Here is a 26061-nt window from a genome sequence, read left to right as displayed (position 1 = left end):
CAAGCCCGAAAACAAGTGATTTGAATTCTTTTGCCATTGTGTGGGTTATTAAAATGGACAAGTGCTTTTACAAATCAGCTCCATTTGGCCAAGTGACGATGTTGGTGATGACTTAAAGTGTTAAGGAATTTGGGAATAGGGAAAAGGCAATAGGGAGACAAGGAGCCTTTCCCTTCCCCTGTCATAAAAAATAATGGTATGTGTCTCCCCCAAATTCATATGTTGAAACCCTAAACCCCAATGTGATGGTATTTGGAGATGGGGCCTTTGGGAGTTTGTGAGGTCATGAGGGTGGGGCCTTCATGAATAGGATTAGTGCTCTTTGTAAGAGACATAAAAGAAGTTTGCTTCTTCTCCCTCCCTCTCTCTCCCTGCCACTTAAGAAGACAGCCATCTGCAAAGCAGGAAGAGGACTCTCACCAGACACCAGATCTGCCAGTGACTTGATCTCTGACTTCCCAGCCTCCGGAACTGTGAGAAAAACAACTAGTCTTTAACAGAGACTTCACTAGTTCAGTAAGTCTGAGAAACAGCTGGAAAGCCTCAACCTTTCTACACATCCAGAGCATCACCTATAAAACATCAACAATTAAGTACTTACAGACCAAATGCAAACTAGATTTCTTGTTCACATAATAGGACTTGAAGGTTATGTAGAAGGCTTTATGGAAATCCTTTATCCATAAAATGATAGAGCATTCCAGAGGGGAAATGCTGTAACACGCCAAAACAAACCCTACCAAGTGATTTTATGGCACTTATGTTCAGTCTCATAAAGAGCAACTCAGTCCTACGTGAGAGGACTCAGGTCTCTTCCAAGTTCGCTGAGCTGCTGCAGTACAGAACCGACTGCATGCATATATCTTGTCTGCTTTGTAAAATCTGTACAAGAACGTCTATGTAGAATTTTTAAAATTTTATCTGTGCATTTTTAAAATAGAAAAATAAACATTAAATACGAATTAGCATCAAGTTTGTAAGTTACAAAAAATGTTACTATGAATTGTTTAAAAAAACATAGTGTTGGATGCGGTAATGGCTATATTACTGGCATGAAAGTGGTGACAATTATAATAAGCACTGCTCATTAACTAATCTGTTCATTTATACAGCAAACATTGATCTAGCAGGGAGAGTCTGCTCATCAAATATCTACTGAGCATCTTCTCTGTACCAGTACTTGAGATCGGTGATGAACTAAGACAACCTTTATATGTTTAAGGGAATAGAAAAGGTGGCCTCTAAAAATGGGAGCGCTGAATTCAAAAACTGGTGCACATTGCACTTTGGAAGTCTCTCCAAGACAACTCAAGGATTCTGAGGAATGAGACCTCAAAATCAAGCCAATATTATAATACTTCTTTTATCGCTATGGAAAAACATAGTTATCAATTGTTCACCAAATTTCAAAATGCAATTTAGAGTTTAAAAAAATATGTAATTAAATAAACATATATAACTAATCCAATTTTTCAAACAAGACAAGGAAAACTAAATAGAAATATTAACATTTCATCAGAGTTTAAGCTTGAATTCAAATAACAGAACATTTGACAAATATTCTTAAAATTTTTAAATAAGGGTGGAGGATGGACAATGAGGACAAACTCATACCCCCCTGTAAGATTTCTGCTGTAGATTGCCTGTAGGTTATCTGTAGAGATTCAGATTTCTCTAATTTCAGAGAATTCATAAAGTACAATTATAACTATATGAGATGTAGCCACGAACATTAAACTAGTTGTTAGATTTAACTAGGTTTATAATTTAAGTTTTAAAACATAAATATTTGCAGCTTGATCTTTTGTTGACAATGATTGTCAGAGCCTAGAATTCAGCATTTACAAATTCCCATTCACACATAGCACACACCATTATCACACAACTTACTCCTCATGTCTTGAGAGAATCTTCTGCTTTCTTAAATCTTTGGCCTCCCAGTCAATTCCAAGTCCAGACAACTTTTTGTTTTTGTTTTTGTTTTATTTCTATAAGCATAGTTATGTTGAAATAAAGTTTTAAAAAGCAAAAAAAAAAAAATTACTATATGAGAAACAGTCCATGTGAATCCTTACTCTCTCTCTCTCTCTCTTTTTTTAAGAGATGGAGGTCTCAATATGAATTCTTTCTCTCTCTCTGTTATTTATTTATTTAATGATGGGTCTCACTATCTTGCCCAGGCTGAAGTGCAGCAGCTATTCACAGGCATGACCATATAGCCCCAAACTCTTGGACTCAAGTGATGCTTCTGCCTCAGTCTTTGACTGGCTGGGACTACAGGAGCATGAGCCACACCTAGCTCTTTGTCTTTTGGACCCAAAAGACTACAGATGGCCACTCTGTATCCCCCAACCCCAACTAATTCTATAGAAGGAGGTCCAACCCAGACTCAGCCATGCTATGCCATGGACGTCTATACCTCCCTCTGCTGCCCCACCCCCACCCGCAAAACACATCGGCTTTCACCAGACCCTCTTCAAGACAAGGATGGATCTGGTAGAAGCCAAATAGAAAAATCCAAGACTGGTGTTGGTGAGGCAAGGGACGCTAAACATCTGTAAGCCTAAAGATGAGGGGAAGAATAGCGCACATTTTGTATATATTCAGTATGCATCTTTTCATCTTTATGTTATAGCTCTATGATTAATTGCACTGCTTTGTTCAGAAATGCCTTTGTCAGAATAAAATTTGGGTCTTTTATAAATTGTTCCTTTCTGAAATATTATCCCCTCTATTAATATAAATGCTTCAATATTTTTGTTAGGGTATTTGGGGGGTGTGTGTGTGCAGCACTTGGAGAATTCATTATTTATGCGTTGACTGCCTGTGACTTAATGTAGTCTAAAATGTAAAAATAAAGGGAAAAATGCACAGCTTGCAGGTTTGCACCATGTCAACGTGCACTTCTCTTAAAGTAGATGCTGGGATTTTCTATCAGAGTACATTTTTGATCAAATGGTTTATATACAGCACAAAAACTCTTCTAAGTAAGGGGCAAGGAGGCTGGCTAGGCAAGAAACAGGAAGCAAGACGAGCTGTGTAGTTGTAGATTCCCAGCATTTAAAACCCAGAAGGATCTCAGACATCAGCTTGTTCAGTATGTTGTGCTGCAGAAAGCACTGACCCTAAAGATGAGCCCTCAAAATGAGTATCATTGTCAAGTAGGCTTGAGACTCATTGACTATTATGTTTCCTTTCAGATATGTAGACTGAACATTCAGTTACTAAAAGCTCTGAAAAGTGCTGCAATTCAAAATACAAAAATATTTTTTAACCCACTGTTTCTCAAACATGTTTGCATTTGACCATGCTACACTTTTTTTTTTTTTCCCTTGAACCATCCCACAAGACCACTGTTTCTCCTTGCAGATCCTACTCTGGAACTGCTGCTCCTATACAATCATTTTGAGGAAACTGAGTGGGAAATAAGCAAAGATCTCAACATCTTTCCTTTCCATTCTCACCTTATCAGGAACAGGTTACCTCGTCTGTGTCCCTGTCTCAGTCCCCTTGCTTGGACTCATAGTCTCTCAACCGTTACTTGCCTACTTGATGAATATGTTACCCAGCTTAGATTCATTCATTAATGAGCATGTCCTTCCCTTAGGGAAGCCTTTTAAACAGTGATCTTCTAGACTCCAGAGGTGAATCAATTACTTGCCAAGGGAGTGGATTTAGTGGAGCGAGTGGCAGGATCCTGGGAGACACTTTAAGACAAATGGATCTTTGTGGTTCTCCTCAAATGTATTTCTGTTTATTTTAGGGATTCCTCTGGCAGGACAGGAATCAGATAGGATCAGAAAGTTTTCTTAAATCGATTATAAAGTAGGTGGTACTTTCCTTATTGTAAGTCCTTTAGCTCCTTCTTCTCTGCCCTCCTTTCCTTTCCATTTTCTATTTCAATCTTTATTCAGTCCACTTCTTCTCCCGGACAGATCTGAAACCTACAGATCAGAACTGCCAAGAAGCTATAGGAAATGAGTTTACCCACTTGCCTCCAACATCTTATAGACACTATAGCACTCTATGTTTCTTGAATTTGCATGACTTGGCTGAAAATTGCCCCTTCTAGTAAAGTTATCTCCTAAATAGTTCCCAAGTGAGAAGAAAATGCCATTGCAGACATTTAAAAAATTCTTATTACAGTCTATGAAATGCATTGCCCTTCATTTAGAAAGTTGGGCCCACAAATAGCTTTGGTGAGAAAAAACTTTTCACACCATGTTGACTTTCACTTGCCCGGTTTGCCTATACCAAAGAATAACATTGGCAACAGGAGTTGAACACTGAGTTGTTTCTCAGAATTGGGTGGAGTTGATGTTGATCCAGCCATATCTCACCTGGTACTCTTAAAACAACATTTTAGATTAGTTGGCTGTGATTCCAATCTATGGCAATGAACAGGAAGAAGAACCTTGGCCATTACAGATTAAACAGATCTACTCTTTATTTCTCTGTTTAAAAGCAGCAGCCCTAACTATGAACATTATTCCCGTCTATGAACCAGGGGCCACATGGGAGACAGTTCATGAAAGACTATTTCAGTGGCATAGAAGGATGGCATACATCTTTACCTGCATATAGCAAGCTTGCTATCTTATCCTCTATTTTACTCTATTAGGATGAGAACCAAACACACTCGATAAATGCTCTATGCATAACTAGGTAGCCACCACGTGACCTACAGAAAAAGAAATTACACATGAATAATTAAATCTGGGTGATGGAAAGAGGAATTATTTTCTTCCTTGAATTTTTCTGATTCTTTAAAAATAGAATGACCTACACACGTTTAAAAGCACACTACATCTTAGTATGAAAGGGTGATGCAGGCAGAATTTTATTTTCACCTGTGAAGATGTCACACCTAACTTTCCAAAGTCCTAGGTCATAAGCAACTCAGGGCTTAGCGTCTGCTTTGTGAATACCCTCCATACCTAGAAGGTAGTCCTAGGACACAAAGGCAGGCTCTAAGGAGTATTTTTTTTGCTTTTCCTGGACATCAGAGACCAGAATTAGGTGGCAGTTGCCATAGAATACAAAACCTATCCCTTCCATCTAAACCCATCTGCTACTGTTTGACTGTGTCCCCTCCAAAATTCAGGTATTGCCGATGTGCTATTAAGAGGTGGGGCCTTCAAGAGGTAATTAGGCCATAAGTGCTTCTCCCTCCTCAATGGGATTAAGGCCCTCATAAAAGAAGATTCACATGACATTAACTCATTAATTTTTCCGCCTTCAACCATGCGTAGACACAGCAACAGGGTGTCGTCTTAGAAGCAGAGAGACCCCGCCCCCACCAGCCAGCACTTTGCTCTTGGACTTTCCAGCCTCCAGAAACGTGAGGAAAATTGTCATTCTTTATAAATTTCCCAGCCTCAGGCATTTTGTTATAACAGCACAAACGAACTAGGACACAGTCTTTTGTGATTGCCCCCCGGATCGATACAGCTTTTCTCTATGACAGTTGTCGTGCGATTCAACCCATGTATTGAGGGCGTACTCTGCTCAAGACTATATGCCCATGCCAGTATCCGTGAGATATAAGACATTAGGCAGATATAAGACATTAGGCAGATAATAAGCTAGAAAGAATATGTCAGTACAAAATGCAAGCATAAGTAAGAGAGCAAAACTTACAATGATGAGGGACCAGGAGAAAAGGCTTCCATGGGCAGGCTGCATTGAACTAGACCTTGAAGGATGAAAGGATTGCCAATTGGGGGACGAGGGATGGAAGGACACACCCCTGACCAAGGACACACCTGACTGAGAACAAGTCAGAACTGAGGCAAAAGAGTCTGTGAATTCACTCAGTTGTGTGATTGGGAATCTGAATTAAAAGAATTCAACAAAAGAAAATTCTTTTATGAAGTCATACATAAAAGAAAAGCCATGTACTTCTAATACCATTCCTTTGATCTTTCATGAAAAGCTACTACATGAATGCAGAATATGACTTCTATTAAATTCAGTATTTTTAAATAGTAACATTTTTAGAACACCTGAAAGTGAGTTTTTGTTTCTCCCCAAGATTGAAACTTTCTAAGAAATGAAACATATTCCATATTGATAGTCAAGGCAAAAAAGAGTGAAGATCTATACAGCAGGAAAAGAACAAATTCTGGGAGGATGTGCTAGATCTTTTAAATTATTTATCATACATCTCATGTCCTTAGAAGCCAAGAATTCTTGTATGTTTAATTATTTGAGTCTATATACCAAAATTATGCCACGCTTTCAGTTAATCAAAACTATTTTATTAGATCAGCATTAATGGGTAGTTTTAAATGTCAAAAAATATATGTTGGTTCCTACTCATCTGGGAATTTAATTAGTATAGCTTCTTGATTTTATAGTTGAAACAAATGATGCCCAGACAGTGGGTGACTAACTAACTAAAGGTCAGCCAGCTAGTTAATGGTAGCCAGTTAAACTGGAGAAAACTAAATAACTTGCCCAAGGTCACCCAGGTAACCACTGGTGGGGCAGAATTACAACAGAGAACCCACACCCCCCAACTTTCATTCCACACTGCCTCTCTGCCAATGGGAAATTAACATAACCTCTAACCAGCAGGTAGAGTCCTGTGGAAGAAAATCTATGCAGGTAAAAAGTGAAGGGTAATAAATGCTATTACTGTTATGTGCAAGTAAGTGGATGCATTATCTAAATTGCTTCGATGGTATAAAGGAACTAGTATTTCTAGATGTCTTGATGGAAACTTAAGTAATGTGTACATCTGCTCATTTATTATACTGTTTGGTACTGAAAAAAGAAAAAAATAGCATACTCTTTATTTCTCCTTTATTACTCCTTTTAGGGAATAAAAATATTAAGAAATATATTTTTGAAAATGTTCACCCAAAATCCTACCACTAAAACACATTCACTGCATGGGTATTTAATTATGTGGAATGCTTAAAGAGACTTGTTTCATAGGTCAAGTACCAATCATGATTTAAAAGAAAAACAACAGGATAGTAGGATAAAGCTGGGCTTAAGAATTCTTACATGTATGACTGCTGAAAGGTCTACCAAAAAAGGAAGACTTTTACCCTCGATACTTTCATTTTGCCTAACAACCCATTATGTGGTAATTCTTCATGCATTCACTTAAACTTTTTTTGAAACTCTTTTTAATTTTACTTTGTATCCTCTTGGCAAAAAAGAGTAAGGATGAGCAGGTGGAAATGCAAGACAGGAGTTGGGGTACCACATCATCTTTGAGCCTGGTACCTGTCCATGGCCTGTTAGGAACCTAGGAACTGGGACACATCACTACCTGAGTTCCGCCTCCCCACTGGCTCCCCAGTTCCCTCCCCCACCCACCACCACCACCACCCTGGAAAAATTGTCTTCCATGAAACTCAGGAACAGGGCGGCACAGCAGAGGTGAGAAGCAGGCTGTATTTACAGCTGTTGCCCATGGCTCACAGATCCGCCTCCCCACACCCAACATACCACACTCTGTGAGTGGAAAAATAATCTTCTATGAAACCAGTCCCTGGTGTCCACAAGGTTGGGGAGCGCTGCCTTATGGGATCCTGGAAGCTTTGCTATGACATTGTTACAAGAGATATTGGCTCCTGGGGGCATGAGGCTTCTAAGCCAGAATGGCTTTTGCACCTGTCCAATACAGATTTCATCTCCTCACACCTGAGCTGTGCTGCATGGACCATTTTAAGCACTTCCTCAAGCAGGGGTTCCTATGGGTTGGCCACTGGTTGTCTTAGAGACAGATGGTTGAAGAAGACCCTCTTGTAGACAGTAGCCTTCATAATGTATAGACAAGTGTCCTATCCCTTAAGCCTTTATCTTTTCATGCCAGAGTTCTTATCTTTACATTCTATCATCAGATAGCTACTTCCCCCAGTTCCTCACTCACAGTCCTGGGCACTGAGTTGATCATTTGAGCATTCTTATCTTATTCCTCTGTATCTGTCTTTCTTGAGAAATGAAAATCACAGTGGCATGCTGTAACATATACATCAGATTTTATATAAGAATAAGACATAATGTTTTGCTCTTCTGCTAAGATTCTTTCTGACAATACCACGTATATTACTGAATGTTTTGACCATAGCACCTGATTAAGCTGATGTTGGAGAACAATATACAATGACTCCTAGATCCCTTCTGGAAATCAGGTGTTAATATTTATCTTAGTCCATTCAGGCTGCTACAACAAAATACCTTAGACTGGGTAATTTATAAACAACAGAAATTTATTGCTCACAGTTCTGGAGACTGGGAAGTCCAAGATCAAGGTGCCAGCTGATGTAGTATCTGGTAAGGGCTCACTCTCTGCCTCATAGATGGCACCTAGTTGTTGTGTCCTCACATGGCAGAAGGGACAAGGCAGGTCCCTTCAACCTGTTTCATGAGAGCACTAATCCCACTCATGAGGACTCTGCCCAAAAGACCCCACCTGTTAAAACTATTACATTGGTTATTAGGTTCTAACATATACATTTTGAGGCAACAACAATATTCAGACCATGCCAATATTCAATTGTTAATATTTAATAGGTTGAGGCATAAACCGCTCCCATGCAAAGATTCCAGCTGACCAAGATGGGCAAGAGCTAACTGGGGTCATATACACTGGTGTCTGCAGTGGGACAAAAGGTGGTAAACCAAGCCAAGGCCTGAGAGAGACAGATAAAATCCAGAGCAAAGGAAAGAAGCAAAATACCAGTCCCCAAACACAGAAACAAAATTAAATAAGAGACAGATAGATACAAGTGGCAGGAGCCAGATCAAAAGTCAAGAATAAGCCAGAGGATCCTAAATGACCAACACAAATCACTTTTGTGGCCCAGGGGTCACATGATCCAGGGAAGGTCAGGATGACTTACAGATACACAAATTCCAACTGGAATGAATCACATGACCTCAAAGGATAAAATGGGCCATAAGAACTATTCTTATTTCAAATTTTCATGAACCTATAAGAGCTTTCAGTCCTTTCATTTAATTCAAAACATTCAATGGTATTTACTGGGAGACATCTGTTTGACAGGCACCAAAGGAAGCATTGTGTAGTCAGAAAGGAAAGAAACAGACTTGGTCCCTGTCCTCATGGGGTTTACAGTCTAGAAAGGAATCAACAATGCTTCCATAGCTTGGTTCTTCATATCCTAATAGTTATGGCAAAAATGAAATCTCTTTAGATTTCCCAGTTCTATCTAAGGAAGCACAGGTGTTCATCCTCAAAGGCATTTTTCCCCCAATACCAAATGCAAAAATATTATCCCAACATGCAGCCCTTTTTATACAGGGGATTCAGGGAGAAAAATAGGCAAAATTTTCAACTACAGATTTTCAGAAAACATGGAAATGATCATCAAATGAGCCTTTCTTTAAAGTAAGACTACATGAAATCTGAGGTTATAATACTAAACTTATTTTTATAACATTTTGTCTTATAAGACCAATACATGTTTATTTTAGAAAATTTGGAGGATACTGAAGTAAAAGAAGATGATAAAAATCACTTGCAATTCCATAATATTCAGAGATAGTCACTGTTAATATTTCAATGTATTTCTTTCCATATGGATGAACAGATAGAAAGGATTTATATAAACTTACTGAACTATACATTTTTTTTAAAAATAGCATTGTACTGATACAGAGTTTTATATCCTACTCTTTTCTTAACATTGACTTTAACTTGGTGGACACAATTTTTTTTTTTTAGAGGGAGCTGAGAGAACATTAGCCAGCTATGTTGTCTGCTGATGGGAATAGAATTTAAAACCATCTCCTATAAATGTGCTTGGGATTGCTTTTCCCAAGTACACTTATCTTCAATCTTCCATTTTGACTTTAATCTTCTATTATTTTTCTTCCCATTTATGTTGTCTTCTAAGTTATTTCTACAGTTCAACTTTAGCAGCTGGGTTTTCACTTACCCAAAAGACCTGCATATCATCCGTAAACATTTATATTTAATACAAGTATAAAATAAGACCATTCCCAAACCACTTTCTGGAAGAGCTTACCTGTCCACTCAAAGAAGTACCTATTGATCTCTACTTTTTGTTCCTCGATTCTTGGCCAGTTTCCCATTCAGAACAAAAGGTCATGAATGGGGAGGGAACTGGGATTTGAAGCCTAGTTAGCCTTTTGGAAAGATTAAAATATTACATATTACGCAACACTTTAGCAACAATTACATAGTCATGCAGCCCTTAATGATGAGGGTATGTTCTAATAAATGCACTGTTAGGCCATTTCATCATTGTGTGAACATCACAGAGTGTACTTACACAAACCTAGATGATACAGCCTACTCACAGGTAGCTGTATGCTAATGGCCTATTGTTCCTAAGGCTACAAACCTGTGCAGCATGTTACTGCACTGAATACTGTAGGCAATTGTAATACAGTAGCATGTGTGTATCTAGACACATCTAAACATAGAAAAGTCACAGTTAAAATACAATATGCCGGCCGGGCGCGGTGGCTCACGCCTGTAATCCTAGCTCTCTGGGAGGCCGAGGCGGGCGGATTGCTCCAGGTCAGGAGTTCAAAACCAGCCTGAGCAAGAGCAAGACCCTGTCTCTACTAAAAATAGAAAGAAATTAATTGGCCAACTAATATATATAGAAAAACATAGCCGGGCATGGTGGTGCATGCCTGTAGTCCCAGCTACTCGGGAGGCTGAGGCAGCAGGATTGCTTGAGCCCAGGAGTTTGAGGTTGCTGTGAGCTAGGCTGACGCCATGGCACTCACTCTAGCCTGGGCAGCAAAGCGAGACTCTGTCTCAAAAAAAAAAAAAAAATACAATATGCAAGATAAAAAAAAAAAAGGCACACCTGTATAGGGCACTTACCATGAATGCAGCTTGCAGGACTGAAAGTTGCCCTGAGTGAGTCAGTGAGTGAGTGGTGAGTGAATGTGAAGGCCTAGGACATTACTGTCCACTACTATAGACTTTATAAACACTGTATAGTTAGGCGACACTAAATTTACTTAAAAATTTTTTGCTTCCTTCAATAATAAATTAACTTTAGCTTTTAATAACATTTTTATAAACTTTCAAATTGTTTAAAATCTTTTTACTCTTTTGTAGTAACATTTAGCTTAAAACATACAACTATACAAAAATATTTTCTTTCTTTATATCCTTATTCTATAAGCTTTTTTCTATTTTTAAAATTTTTAATTTTTTTTCTTTTTAAACTTTTTTTGTTAAAAACAAATGCACAAGTACACACGTTAGCCTAGGCCTACACAGGGTCAGTATCATCGATATCACTGTCTTCCACCTCCACATCTTTCCACGGGAAGGTCTTTGGGGGCAATAACACCCATGGAGTGGTCATGTCCTGTGACAGCAATGACTTCTTCTGGAGCACCTTCTGAAGGACCTGCCTCAGGCTGCTTTACAGTTAACTTTTTAAAATAAATAATTAGAAGGAATACACTCTAAAATAATGATTAAAAGCATAGTATAGGAAATATATAAACCAGTAACATAACAGTTTATTATCATTATCAAGTATTACATACTGTATGTACATAGTTGTATGTGCTCTATTTTTATAGGTCTGGCAGTACAGCAGGCTTGCTAACACCAGCGTCACCACAAACACGTAATGCGTTGCACTATGACATTATGACAGCTACAATGTCATTAGGTGATACAAATTTTTCAACTCCATTATAATCTTATGGGATTATATATGCTGCTCATCCTTGATCCAAACATCATTATGTGGTGCATGACTATATTTTCCTCCTTTAACTCTAATACATTAATCTGTCTTTCTTCAAAAGAAGTCATTATTTTCTGTAATCTGTGTTTGCTTTCAATACTGATCTCCCAGGCATCCACAGGGACATGGATCTGGTTTGATGGCCCCAGGGTCCTTCCTGAACCATTTCCCCTGACTGGAGTTCCCAAGGACACCAGCCAATGCCCACCAATGCCACAGAGAGCTGTCACTTACACACCAAGTTTCTTCAGCACACTTGGGTGAAAGCCATCTAGTCTTGGTGATTTATCTGTATCTAGTCTGCTGATTAGGTCTCGAATATCTTGAGCACTTGGCACTTCTTGATTTATTACCTCCAATGTGTGTATTGCTTGAGAAAGTGTGGGTATGGGAATATTACTCAGCAAAAACAGAAGCAAAGAATTCATTTACACTCTGTTTTATCTCTTTTCATCTCCCAGTATATATTTGGTATGATGAAAGCCAAATGCTTCCACAATCCTCATTTCACAGTATTTAAGGGCCTTTCATTACTGTTTTGGAAATCCAAAATCCAATTGTAAGGATTTTTTTTCAAATTAATTTTTGGCTACCTCATTTCTAGTATGCCTGCGATCTGTCACCCTTCATGGGCTCAATTTAATAACATGACCCTTCAATTTTTCTTTTTTCATTGCATGTTTCTAAATAAGCATTCTTTTTCTTTCCTTTACTTTCCCCCTATGTATTTAGTGTTTTAAAGAGCTTGGGTACAAGACCTTTATTTTTCTTATCACATTTGGGTAATTTCCATAAGGTAATTCATATACTCTCCACTTTCTTACAAGTAATGTGATATTTTTTAAGTATTGCTTTTCATTTTTCCCCCTAATATAATCAGTTTTGAATTTCCATTTAGAGATTGATTATGCACTTGATGTCTTTCTTTGGAGTCCTCTCTCCCATTAGAATATTTAATTGAATTAAAATATATTTAATTCATCATTATATGTAACAATCCGTATTACATCTGGCAGGCACTCGGTGAATATTTCCTGAAACAATGTATGATACCAACAGCTGACAATAATGGTGCATTTACTAAGTGCCATGTCCCATGCTAAGCACTTTACATTCATCATGTCACTAGGTGTCAGGTGATAGACAGTAAATTTCACTGGCAAGGAGTTTGCCCATGTATCCCTAGCATCTATAGCACACCTGATACATACTAGGCATACTAAATATTTGCTGCATGAATAAACTGAAGAACTGCATATGGCAGGTACACTCTTTATACCTCACACAAAAGGAAACTGAAGCACAGAGAGGTTCAATCATTTTCTGAAATCTCACAGTTTAGATAGGATTTGAACCCCAAACCCATGTACTTAACTAGGTCTTATTACAAGTAAACGCAACACCTACCCACATTAATGCAAACAAAATTAATCCCATTCATCTTAATAAAAATTAGGCAATGTCACAAGAAAATACTCTAAGCAATAATCTTCCAAGAAAAGATTTGCAAAAGATGAGCCTCTTAAAAGTAATCGTCAGATAGGCAGATATCTATAAGCTTCTTACTGCTAGCTTTGCAAGTAAAAATATGATTTCTCTTTAACAATGTCTTCTGCTGCATTTATACACTAGTTAATGAGGATTTCAGGACTTTTGATAAGTGGGTGCTTTTTTTTTTTCCAGAGTGGTTCTGGGTATATTTAAGTCATCTGTTTTGTCAATTCTTTTAAAAATACGAATAGCACTAATGAAATAATCATTATGTCTTCATTGTTAATTGTCTGTAGAGCTGATGAGGAGTTTCTGCTTATAAAATGAGATACATATTTCTCAAACATCTCTCCCACTACTAGTCACTTTGTTTTTCTGAAACACTCCATTAGGACATCATTCTTTGGGGTTTTGATTACTTGTATCTTTAACAACTCATTAGCAAAAATAATTTATACCTTTAAAAAGGGTAGTTCCTTAAAACCATTATTAGCTTTCTCCTTAAATCTTTATCAGCCCACACCCAAGTGGGACCTAAGTGATATTTAGTGGAGAGCAAAGTCTTTGGGGAATGATTCATAATGGTCCCTCAAGCTATGGGTTGAACAATAAAAAGAAGGGCAGAAATTAGAAGTAGGTACACACCAAAGATTTAGCCCAGCAAGAAGGAAGGGAGGGAGGAAAGAAGAAGGGAGGGAGGAAAGGAAGGGTGGGTAGAAGGGAGGAAGGGAAGAATTTGAAAAACACTGGAGTTTGAACTCTGCTGTTCACCTTGAAAAAGTAGATCTCGAAAAGCCTCAGTTATTCCATCTGTGAAATGGGGATGATAAAAATTATTTCCGCACACTTTAACAAATTTCAATGTGCCATATAAACTGTACAGTATGATACAATACATGGTATGACTTTTTTTTAACTTGGCATTATTTGCTGAAAATCAGCCCTATTTATGCATTAGTGCTAAACCCAAAAGATCAAAAGTCACTTTATGAAAAAGACACCTACACTTGAATGTTTATAGTAGCACAATTCACAATTGCAAAGCTGTGGAAACAACCCAAGTGCCCATCAATTCATGAGTGGATTAATAAAATGTGGTATATGTATACCATGGAGTACTACTCAGCTTTAAAAAACAACGGTGACATAGCACCTCTTGTATATTCCTGGATAGAGCTGGAACCCATTCTACTAAGTGAAGTATCTCAAGAATGGAAAAACAAGCACCACCTGTACTCACCAGCAAATTGGTTTTAACGGATCAACACCTCAGTGGACATATAGGAGTAACATTTATCGGTGCTGAGAGGGTGGGAGGGGGGAGGAGGGGATGGGTATATACAACCACGAGTGAGATGTGCAACGTCTGGGGGATGGACACGCTTGAAGCTCTTACTCGAGGGGGGAGGGAGGGCATGGGCAATATATGTAACCTTAACACTTGTACCCCCATAATACGCTAAAATAAAAATAAATAAATAAATAAAAACACGGAGACTGACAACAGCTTCAAAATGTAGCCCTATGAATTGTGTCTACCTTTTTTAGTCGGAAAGCATTTCTGATATTTTTAATGCAAGGAACCAGTTCACAATTTTTAACGAGCTTCGTGTGCCTACAAGCTCAGAAAGCTTACTGTGTGCCCTCAGTACTAGAGTTCTGTAAACCTCTGTTTAAACAATGAAGCCTCTCTTAAGTCCTGTTTCAACCTGGTGCTGTTGGTCGAGGTGGAAACTAAAATTGAAAACAGATAGATGTTTTACATTTCAATGCGTTTAACATAAATGTGCATTAAGCCATTTCATGGACCGTTGCACAAATATCTTTTGCAAACTTGGTACACGTGAGCACATATACAGTAACCATTAAAGTCTTCTAGAGAAATAAGGTGCAGGTCCAAAATTTTAAACAGCTAGCTCGACTTCCTCTCACTCGAAAGAAAATGTAATGGCTTTGAGGGAATCGCTCTAATAATACCAAGGCATCTGCAATGGCTGGCCAGAGCTGAGAAGAACAGAGTGTATGTCACTGCAAGTCAATTTAACAAGAAATAAGCTTCCCCCTGGAGAATCTAAACTCCCTTGCCTCCCACAAAGAAAATTGAATTTTGGAGGTGACACCTTGGGTAGGTTACCAGAGAAAGAAGCTTAACATTCTTCATATGCTCTGGGAGGTCCATGGTGTTCCACCAACAAGTCGCTACCAAAGACCCTCTTCCACCTTCCCCAACCCCGCCCCCGCCCCCGCCCCATTATAACAAGTCTTCTCCGGAGTCCTCTAGGAAACGGCATGTGATTGTGACACTAAAGATACCAGGGACCACGCCGGATGCAACCATGTTCAAACATTAAGTTCTGAGCCGTGAGGAGTAGGGTCGATACTGGGGGGGACCGGAGGGAGGAAGGCAGAGGTGGTGAGGCTGTGGTGGGGGTCAGAGCGAGTCAGACGGAGAGCTTTAGGTTGAAATTGACTGTTTAGCCAGATGGGAATCAACCGAACTGCTGTCACCAAAGAGAAAAACCGGTCGCCAAGTCAAGCCAAGGCGAAGTCCCGGCTCCGCTCCGGGGGTCATCGGGTGGGTGGTCGAAGGGCCTAGCGAGGTCTCGCCGAGGCGGGGAGGTGCCCCAGCACACAGCAACCCCCGCAGCGGCTCGGGGTGGGCGCAGCCCGGCCACCGCCCCCGCCCCCCGCCCCGTAGCAACATGTGGGGTGCCGCCACTCCGCCACCTGGGAACTCCCTCCGGCTGGAGTTCCTAGTGGACGCACGCTTGGCCCTGAAAAGGTGCTGAATTACTCCCGGGGAAGAATCCTCCAGCCTTGAACTTGGCAGCTCCTGACATTTCCATCCCACCCTCCGCGCTCCAGCACCGCACACGCGCGCACACACGCCCCTCTGGACCTGCCCAGGCTGCGCACAGTGCTCTCTGCCCACTCCGGGGCAAAACACCAGCGCAGGGTGCAGAGGCCGGGACCCGCCTCTGCTGGCCCCCGGGGACAGTCCTAGCACGGGGCAGTTCCAGCGCCCCAGCCCACTCCCTGGCTTGGCCCAGGCCCCGCAGTGGCCGGGGCCGCTGGCACCAACCCCAGCCTCTTTTGTGCTCTCCCGGGAAGCTCGCCTCTACTCACCCGGGCTGCGCGCGGATTCCGGCCGCCAGCGGCAGCCCGCTGCCCCATCCCACGAACACTGCGGCGCCCCCAGAGTGTGCAATGCGGAGCCCCGCCAGCGCGCGGCCGGAGCCCGGGAGCGCAGGGAGGGAGCGGGGCGGAGGAGGAGGAGGGAGCGAGGGAGGGAGCGCGGCGGGAGGGGCGGGGGGCGGCGGGGGGCGCGCGCGCCACTCCCACTCGCGCCGGGCACTCGCGGCCGCCCGCAGCCGCCGCCGGCCAGCCCGGCCTCGAGGGCCGCGGCACCAATCACCGCGCGCGGGGGGAGCCGGGCCCTCCTCGGGGCGCGCTCATTGGCCCGGCGCGCGCGCCCCAACTCCGGGAGAATCGGTCGGAGCGCCAAGTCTGCAAACTCCGGCCCGCGGGAGCCGGCCGCCCCGCGCTCCCGCCCGCGGGGCGAGCGGCACGGGAGGCGGCTTTGGGACCTGCGGGCGAAGCCCGTTCCCAGTGGGCGTTCAAAGCGAGCAGTGTTTGCTCAGGTTGGCCCCATTCCTTCCTGTGCGCGACCCCCGGCGCCCCTGCCTCGCCGCCGGCCTCACCGCGGCCAGCAGCTGCAGCGGGAAGCCGAGCCGGCCAAACCTCACTCCCCGCCGGCCTGGGAGCTGGCGCCCGGGAGCAAGCGAGCTCCGAACTCGGGGCATGCAGAGACCGCTTGACGTTTGCAATGGAAGACCCCGACTGCCGGGCGGAGGATGGAGCGGGTCGGGGGGCGCGTGGGGGGAAGAGCGAGAGAGGCAGGTCTTAGGAAGTGGGAATTACTGTTTATGGTGCGAAGAGCCCAAGGCATAAATCTCCCGCACTCTACTAAACCCCTTCCCCAAGTAAAGCCCCGCGGCCCGCTCAGGAGGTATCGGTTTTTCTGCTCTTTGTTGTAAACCGTGTTTGACTCCTCTGCGCGGTTAGTCCAGCGCCCCGGAGTGCAAGTGGAGCACGACCCTACTCTGCTCCCCTCTGAGCAGCGCCCGGGGCCGGCGAGGAGCCGGGGTGAGCAGGACAGGCCCGGGGCAGGTCAGAGGGAGGCCCCCGCGGCACGAGCGCAGCTGGAGACCCGTCGCCACTCCCCCGCCCTGCGCCCGGCCCGCTGGGCTGCCTCCGCGGGGGCCGCCCGCCCGGGGCTACTGGTGTCGCCGCTGAGGCCACGCCCCCTTCTCCTTGGACTTTCTGTTCCTGCAGCTTGTTTTCAGGCCTCCTTTGCATCTCCCTGTCTCTGCTCTTCCCCATAGTCTATCCCTCTCAAAGTAAAAACATCTTTATTCTTTTTTTATTTTTATTAGAGCTTCCCTCCCCAGTCCCTCTATTTGGAAGGGCCTAGGATAATGTATTTTGACCGGCAGCTCCTGGACCTCAGGAAGGTTTTCTCTTTGTTCATGTGCACAGGCTTACTCAAGCTCAGGGTAGGAGGGGGCAAAAAATAATCAGCGCCCCTCAAGGTGGAAATCGCCGCTGTGCAGTCTTCCTGTTGGCTCAGCACGCTGAATGGATTGGATATGAATTAGTCAAACGGAACCTGCAAGTGTCCCTTGGGTCTGGGGCAGGTTACCTGTGCTGGTTAGCATGCACTAATGAGGGCATGTCCTGGGTGTCTTCGTTGACACACTCATTTAGTTTCCAGGGGAGATACTCCTTCTTCAGCAGTTCCCTTCCATGTGCCTATTCACTTGATTTAAAAAAAAAAAAAAAATCAGCGCATCCTTTAGTCAAGACCTAATATTTGGGTTCAAAATGAAGCCCAACCTATGAATGCAGTTTATGAGAGTCCCTGGTTTAGAGAATCCTTTAGGATCTCCTTTTAAAAGTCTATCTTAAAAGAAGGATAGAAGGATATGTTCATGAAATGTCTGCAGTGGTTATGTCTATATGCTGGGATAATGGATGATTTTTTTTGTTCTTTGTACTTCACTGGATTTTTCTAAAGAATGTGTAATATTAAACAGGAAAAAAAAACTTAAAAAAATTATGTTCATACTAACATGCAATAACCCCCAGAAGAGCTAAAATGTTAAATTCTCCTTCTACTTTACCCTTTCCCTCTGATCCATCACAGAGTCTCATAATGCTGTCTGATAGAATAGCTTTCAGATCTGTCCCTCCCCACAGTCTCCACTGGCACTACCCAGCTCTCATCCTGCCTTCTGAGCGCCATGCACCGCTATGGTCTCCAGTCAGCCGCCACACTGCCATCTCCATTTGAGAATCATGACCGTGATGACGTCACTTACAAGGTTAAGTATGACGTCACTTGCCGCCCCCACTGCTATGAAGTTCAAACCAAGCCTGGTTGGCAAGTCCTTTCCTTGCCAGTCGGCCCCCAGCTTTCCACGTTGGCCTTGTCTTCCGTCACGCGTCCTTAGGCAGGATGATCCAGCCCCACGTGCAACTTTGTTTCCATGGGGCTTCACGTGCCCATGTCTGACTTCACAGCGCTGGAATGCTGCGCTTCTCCACCTGCCCAGCCCTCTCTTGCCCCCAACCGCACGTGTCTACCTCTGTTTCCAGACTCACTTCAACTGTCACCTTTTTAATGAAATCTTCAAAACTGCCAGGGGCAGAATTAGCAATTTTTCCTTTCTGTACTTCGATAGCAAGTACTTTTGTTCAGGGACTGTTAATCTAGCTCATTGTGCTATATGCCAAGCACAATGATGAAAACATACATTGCATTTATACTCCTGGAGCCCACCGTGAGAGGGAGGCTTTAAATCAAGCAGTCACACAAATAATTTCAAACTGAGATAAATGTGATGAAACCTCTACGTGCACAAACAGTAGCATGGTTCACTGAGAATGTATGTCAATCACATTTCTTACCACATGGTATTATAATCTGTTGATTTATTTATCATAAGTTCTGTATCTTATCATAGTCATCTGTGTACCCTCATACACAGTGTCTGGCTCATAGTAGGTGTTCAGTAAATTTTTAAAATAAAGAAATGAAGGAATAAATGAATGAGTATTTGAAACCCCAGGAGATATTTTATTTTACATGTTTACATGCTACTATTATATAAAATCTAAAAGACTTTCGTTTTTTGTTTTAAAAAATTATCATTAGATCCTTGTCTTATCTTTCTTAATCCTAACTTGGTTCTTTCTGCATAAATTATCTAATATTTAATATCTTCCCATTTAGGTTCATATTTAGAATATATAGCTAATGTATTATTTGTAGATTATTGTTGCTTGGAGGAATTTATTCTTTTTGTTTTGCAAATTTTACTTTTAGCATATAAAAACCCAAGGCTGAAAATTTTAGGATACAAAGCTGAAAGCACAATCCATAAGAAAAAATAAACTTTCTAAAAATTAAAACATTTTCTCTGCAAATAACACTGTTGCAAGAATGAAAAGACAAGCATGGACTGGGAGAAAATATTAACAAATCATGTATCTAACACAGGACTTGCAGCTAATATATACATAGAACTCTCAAAACTCAACAATAAGAAAATAAACAACCAAATTTTTTAAATGGGCAAAAGATTTGAACACTTTACCAAAGAAGATATACAGATGACAAATGGTACATGAAATGATGCTCAGTATTATTAGTTATTAGAGAAATGCTAATTAAAACCACAATAAGAGCTACTATACACTTATTAGAATGGCTAAAAAAAAAAAAAAAAAAAAAAAAAAAAAAAACCCTGACAATACCAAGTGCTGACGAAGAGGCAAAACAACTGAAACTCTCAGATATTGCCGGTAGGGACGAAAAGTCATATGGCCACACCCAAAATAGTTTTGCAGTTTTATAAAGTTCAATATACCCCTAACCACATAAGTCAAAACCCCACTCCTAGATACCAGCATACTTCATTTTATTTTGCTTTACTTTATTGTGTGCACTTTGAAGATACTGCATTTGTTACTAATTGAAGGTTTGTGGCAACATTTTTCCAACATGTGCTCACCTCCTGTCTCTCTGTCACATTTTGGTAATTCTCACCATATTTCAAACTTTTCTTTTAATTATTATTATATCTATTATGGTGATCTGTGATCAGTGATCTTTGATGTTAGTAAATTGTTTTGTGGCACCATGAACCCATATACAATGGCAAATTTAATCCATAAATGTTGTGTATGTTCTGACTGCTCTATCAACCAGCCATTCCCCCTTCTCTCTCCCTCCCCTCAGGGCCTCTTTATTGCCTGAGACGCAATACTAAAATTAGGCCAATTAATAACCCTACAATGGCCTTAAGTGCTCAATGAAATGAAGAGTCACAAGGCTTTTACCTTAGGCCTGGCATGGTGGCTCATACCTGTAATCTTAGACCTTTGCGAGGCCGAGGTGGAAGCATTGCTTGAGGCCAGCTGGAGCAAGAATGAGACTCCATCTCTACAAAAATAGAAAAATTATCTGGGCATGGTAGCACCTGCCTGTAGTCTCAGCTACTGGGGAGACTGAGGTAGTAGGATTGCTGAAGCCCAGGAGTTTGCTCATGCCATTGCACTCTAGCCCAGGGGACAGAGCAAGACCTTGTCTCAAAAATAAACAAACAAAAAACAAGTCTGTCACCTTAAGTCAAAAGCTAGACGTGATTAAGTTGAGTGAAGAAGGCATGTTGAAAGCTGGGATAGGCTTAAAGCCGAAATAGGCCAAAAGTTAGTTCTCTTGTGCCAGTTAGCCAAGTTGTGAATGCAAAGGACAAGTTCTTGAAGGAAATTAAAAGTGCTACTCAATGATAAGAAAGCAAAACAACCTTATTGCTGATATGGAGAAAGTTTTAGTGATCCGGGTAGATCAAACCAGCCACAGCACTCCCTTAAGCCAAAGCCTAATCCACACAGCAGGGCAGCAGGGTCCTCTCTTAAATTCTATGAAGGCTGAGAGAGGTGAGGAAGCTTCAGAAGAAAAGTTGAAAGCTGGTAGAGGTTGATTCATGACGTTAAAGGAAAGAAGCCAACTCCATAACATGAAAAGCAAGTGCTGATGAAAAAACTGCAGCAAGTTACCCAGAAGATCTAGCTAAGATCATTGATGAAGGTGGTTACACCAAACAATGGATTTTGTGGTCGACCAAACAGCCTTCTACTGAAAGACTATGCCATCTAGGACTTTCATAGCTAGAGCGGAGAAGTCAATTCCTGGCTTTAAAACTTCAAAGGACAATCTGACTCTCTTATTAGGGGCTAATGCAGCTGGCGACTTCAAGTCGATGCCAATGTTCATTTACCATTCCAAAAATCCTAAGAAAAGTCCTTAAGAATGATGTTAAATGTATTCTGCCTGTGCTCTAGAAACAAAACGACAAAGTCTGAACGACAGCACATTTGTTGATAGCATGGTTTACTGAATACTGTAAGCCCACTGTTGAGACCTACTGCACAGAATAAAAGATTCCTTTCAAAATATTACTGTTCATCAATAATACATCTGGGCACCCAAGGGCACTGATGGGGATGTACAAATAACATTGTTTTCATGCCTGCTAAAACAAAATCCATTATGCACCCCATGAATCAAGGAATAATTTCAATTTTCCAGTCTTCTTGTTTTATTTTTATTTTTTTTTAATTTCTTTTATTTCAGAATATTACAGGGGTACAAATGTTTAGGTTATATATATTGCCTTTGCCCCACCTGAGGGAGAGCTTCAAGCGTGTCTATTCCCCAGACGGTGCTCACTGTACCCATTAGGTGTGCATTTACCCAACCCCTTCTCCTGGCTCCCATCTGCCCAACACCCAATGAATGTTACTACTATATGTGCACTTAAGTGTTGATCCGCTAATACCAATTTGATGGTGAGTACATGTGTTGCTTATTTTCCCATTCTTGTGATAATTCACTGAGTAGAATGGGCTCCAGCTCTATACAACATAAAATAATTTTTTTTTTTGAGACAGGGTCTTGCTCTGTCACCCTGGCTAGAGTGCAGTGGCATGATCATAGCTCACTGCAACCTCAAACTCCTGGGCTCAAGCGATCCTCCTCCTACCTTAGCCTCCCAAGCAGCTGGGACTACAGGCATGTACCACCAAACCCAGCTAATTCAAGTCTTAATTTTAAAGAAATACATTCCATAAGGTTATAGCTGCCATAGATAGTGATTCCTCGGATGGATCTGGGCAAAGTAAATTGAAAACCTTCTAGAAAAAGTTCATCATTCTATATGCCATCCACTCTTCCTGGAAGGAGATCAAAATGTCAACATGAACAGGCATTTAGCAGAATAGCGTCGCATGCTATGGAGAAATCTTTCATGAAAGGAAGAGTCAATCAATATGACAAACTTCATTGCTATCTTAAGAAATTGCCACAGCCACATCAACCATCAGTGACCACCACCCTGATCAATCAACAGCCATCAACATTAAAGCAAGACACTCCACTAGCTGAAAGATGACATCTTGCTAAAGGCTCAGAGGATCATTAGCATTTTTTAGCAACAAAGTCTTTTGTAATTAAGGCATATACTTTGTATTTTAGAAATAATGCTGTTATACACTTAAAAGACTACAGTACAGTATAAACATAACTTTATATGCACTCAGAAAGTGAAATTTTGTGACTCACTCTCTATTGTGATATTTGCTCTATTGAGGTAGTCTGGAACCAAAGCCACAATATCTGCAAGGTATGTCTATATTTACCCAAGTGAAATGAAAGAACAAAGTTCACACAAAAACATGTAAACAAATATTTATAGCAATTTTATCACCCAAATCTTGAAACAATCCAAAAGTTCCTCAACTGGGGAATAGATGAACAAACTGTGTTGTACATCCATACAATGGGATACTACTCAGTAGTAGAAAGAATGCACCATCAATATAAACAAGATTATGTATCTCAAATGCATTCTGCTAAGTGAAAGAAAACAAACTCAAAAGACAAAATGCATACACTGATTAATAATGGCAGAGTATCAGCATAGAAGTATTCAAGGTTTTTCATTGATAATGAAGCCCATCTTTGAGGTCTGAAGATCTAGATTTACATGAGACAATTGTTTAAACCATTGTTATTTTAGATTTCCTGTCACACTGACTAAACCTCATTTTACCTAATATAATAAGTGCATAAGTTAATCAATGTAATGAAAATTCCACTAAATGTAAACTTCATGAAAAGAGAAACTGTGACTATCTTATGCACTGAAATATCACCATTGACACCAGTACACAGAGCAGGTACTTAATAAATATTAGTTCAATGAATGAACAGATAAGAATGAAGATAAAGTTGGAATTTTACAGGACAGAGTTTTACATTCAGATGAGTAAGCTCTCCTTTGAAGAAGCTACTTTGGCACATTACAGTCTTCATTAGATTGATGCTGCTTGCGTTTGAAAATATATTCCCTTTCCCCTTTCTGCTTATTAAAATATTGCCCTTTAAGTAAAATTGTTTCCCCTAAATAAATTATTCGGTTTCTTTCTTTCCCTCAATGAGCAAACAATAAATTTGATGCATCTTAACATTTTGCTCATTTTTCAATATCCCAAGTAGTGTCTAATTTATCTTCTTTTTCTCTAACAAATATAAGAAGTTTATATAACAGGCACAGAGTTAAAATAAAAATCCAAATTTTATGCAAAGCTTGAGAGATTTTGGCTCAAAAAACCATCATATTTCCAGATGTATCACTAAAAGTAATTTTCATTTATTGGACACTGATGGTTGACATTAAGCTCTTGAAATATCATTAAAATATTTCTGCTCTAACCAGTTTGCACAGTCAAGTGACTTTTAAAAAATCATTTACAGCTAAGCTGCTGTTACGGAATGTATTATAAGAACTCAATTTTCTCTACCAGTTTTTCTACTAGGAAACGGTAATCCTGGCTGCCAGCAGAGCCCCCTCAGTTGCTGTAAGACTTCCATCAGTTTTATACCTTGCTCCTATCAGGGATCACTTTTTGCATACACACAGATACCATCCAATACCATCCTACATGGGATTGACACTGTAATTCTTCAGATAAATAAACTTGTCTTCTAATGACCAGCTGAGAATAAAAATATTGGGGGTTAAGGAGAGGAAGTTCAGGGAGATAGGCAGACATATGTATGCTAAAGAGGATATTGCAAAGATTGACTCCTAAAAAGCCTAAAAGTTTCATTACGTTTGTTTTTCCCAGTTTCTATCATTGTACCTGAGATCATCAAGTAGAGTTTGAATTTTTCCCTATGATCTCATTTCTGTACTCAGGGCCAAGAAAGGTGAAATGGGCAAGATTTCAAGACACTGGGTTTCCCTCTTCCCATCAAACTTCCCTCAGCCCCATGGCTGATGCTTATAATTTCATCAGCAGAGCAAATTTCCTTAGTCAGATGGCAAAGGGGGTTTATTCTGAATTGAGCACTAATCTGAACTGTGGTCATGGCTGCCTGGGACACAGAGTTGACAAGGATCAGGATGCCAATTTGATGGATCAGTTAGCAAACCTTTGATGAAAGAGGGCAATTTTAATTTCGATTTTAGACACATACAGATTGAGGTGGCTGTAGGGTATGCAGATAAGATTACCTAGTGGGTAGTTGAATATACAGATCCAAAGCTCAATAGAGATATAAAGTTTTGAGACTTAAGTATAAAGTTTAAACTCTCCCCACTCTCCATGTGTGCCCATAATAGACACGGTGAACCAATCATGGGCTTGTCTCCTCTGAATCCAACTTGACCTCAGCCCCCTTCTCACTGCACTGCTCCTCATAGCCACCCCAAACAGATAGCTGGAACAAGAAATGGAAAACAATTTTTATCACAAATTATAACATTAATCCAGGTTAGCACTCTAGGATTAGTACAACAGGACAGTAGCTAGGGAAGTTTTTATGACAGTGAAAGCATTATTCAAGTGACTGACTATGTTGTCTAAGTTGGGTAAATAAACAAAAATTAGGAATAGACTTAAAAATGATTTTTTTTTCCTCATCAATCCCAAGAATTGCTATGCCCAGTTGCTGTACTCTCATCTGGCTTCCTTAGCTCTTGTGAGGATATTTGTTTGCATGGATAGTTGTTCAAATCGATGTTTTTGTAGGGAGACAAATGCTGGCTTCCTGGGCTGTTTGCTGCAGAGGTTGTGAGTCATAGATGGTCATTCACGGTCTGGCCATTGTCCATTTATGTGTTCAGCTTGTCATACCCTTCCTTAATTTTCCAATTGCGAGATGCTAATGAGACTCTGTCCAGGAGGTGCTGTCCATATTGTGTAGACCTAATAAATTTAGCTTTGCTTATTAATCTACAGCATTTCCTGGTGGTCTTTTGAGGACTTGACAGTAAATAATCCATACCTAGTGCTACACATTGGACTCCCCCGCTCAGCTATCAGAAGCCTGGTAGACATGTCTCCCCCTGTATTAATTTCCCAGGGCTTGCCATAACAAAGAACCACAAATTGGGTGGCTTAAAACAGAAGATGTTTATTCTCTCACATTCTAGAGGTTAGAAGTCTGAAAGCAAGGTGTCCTTATGAAGGGCTCCGAAGGAGACCCATGTCTCTGTTCCATGTCTCTTTCTTAGCTTCTGGTGATTGCCCACAGGCCTTGGTGTTCCTTGGCCTGTAGATGCATCTCTCCAATCTCTGCCTCATCATTACTTGGTGTTCTTCTTGTGTGTCTTCTGTCTCCTCTGTTTTCTCTTCTTATAAGGAGAAAGTCATCTGATTAGGGCCCAACCTAATCCAGTATGACCTCATCTTAATTACAAACACCATT

General features: G+C 41.0%; 1 protein-coding gene across 2 annotated transcripts in view; it reads right to left on the bottom strand.

Moving 5' to 3' along the window:
* The window catches only part of LYPD6 (LY6/PLAUR domain containing 6), a 129130-nt gene extending 112649 nt beyond the window's left edge, over window positions 1-16481 (bottom strand). For both annotated transcript variants that reach the window (XM_012758759.2, XM_012758760.3), the window contains exon 1: window positions 16347-16481. The gene's annotated coding sequence lies outside the window, so the exon portion shown is untranslated. The remainder of the gene's footprint in view (window positions 1-16346) is intronic.
* Between the last annotated feature and the right edge of the window lie 9580 nt (window positions 16482-26061).

This window comes from Microcebus murinus, chromosome 8 (genome assembly GCF_040939455.1).
Source record: "Microcebus murinus isolate Inina chromosome 8, M.murinus_Inina_mat1.0, whole genome shotgun sequence".
Classification (NCBI taxonomy): Eukaryota; Metazoa; Chordata; class Mammalia; order Primates; family Cheirogaleidae; genus Microcebus; species Microcebus murinus.
This window is presented reverse-complemented; position numbering and strand designations above follow the sequence as displayed.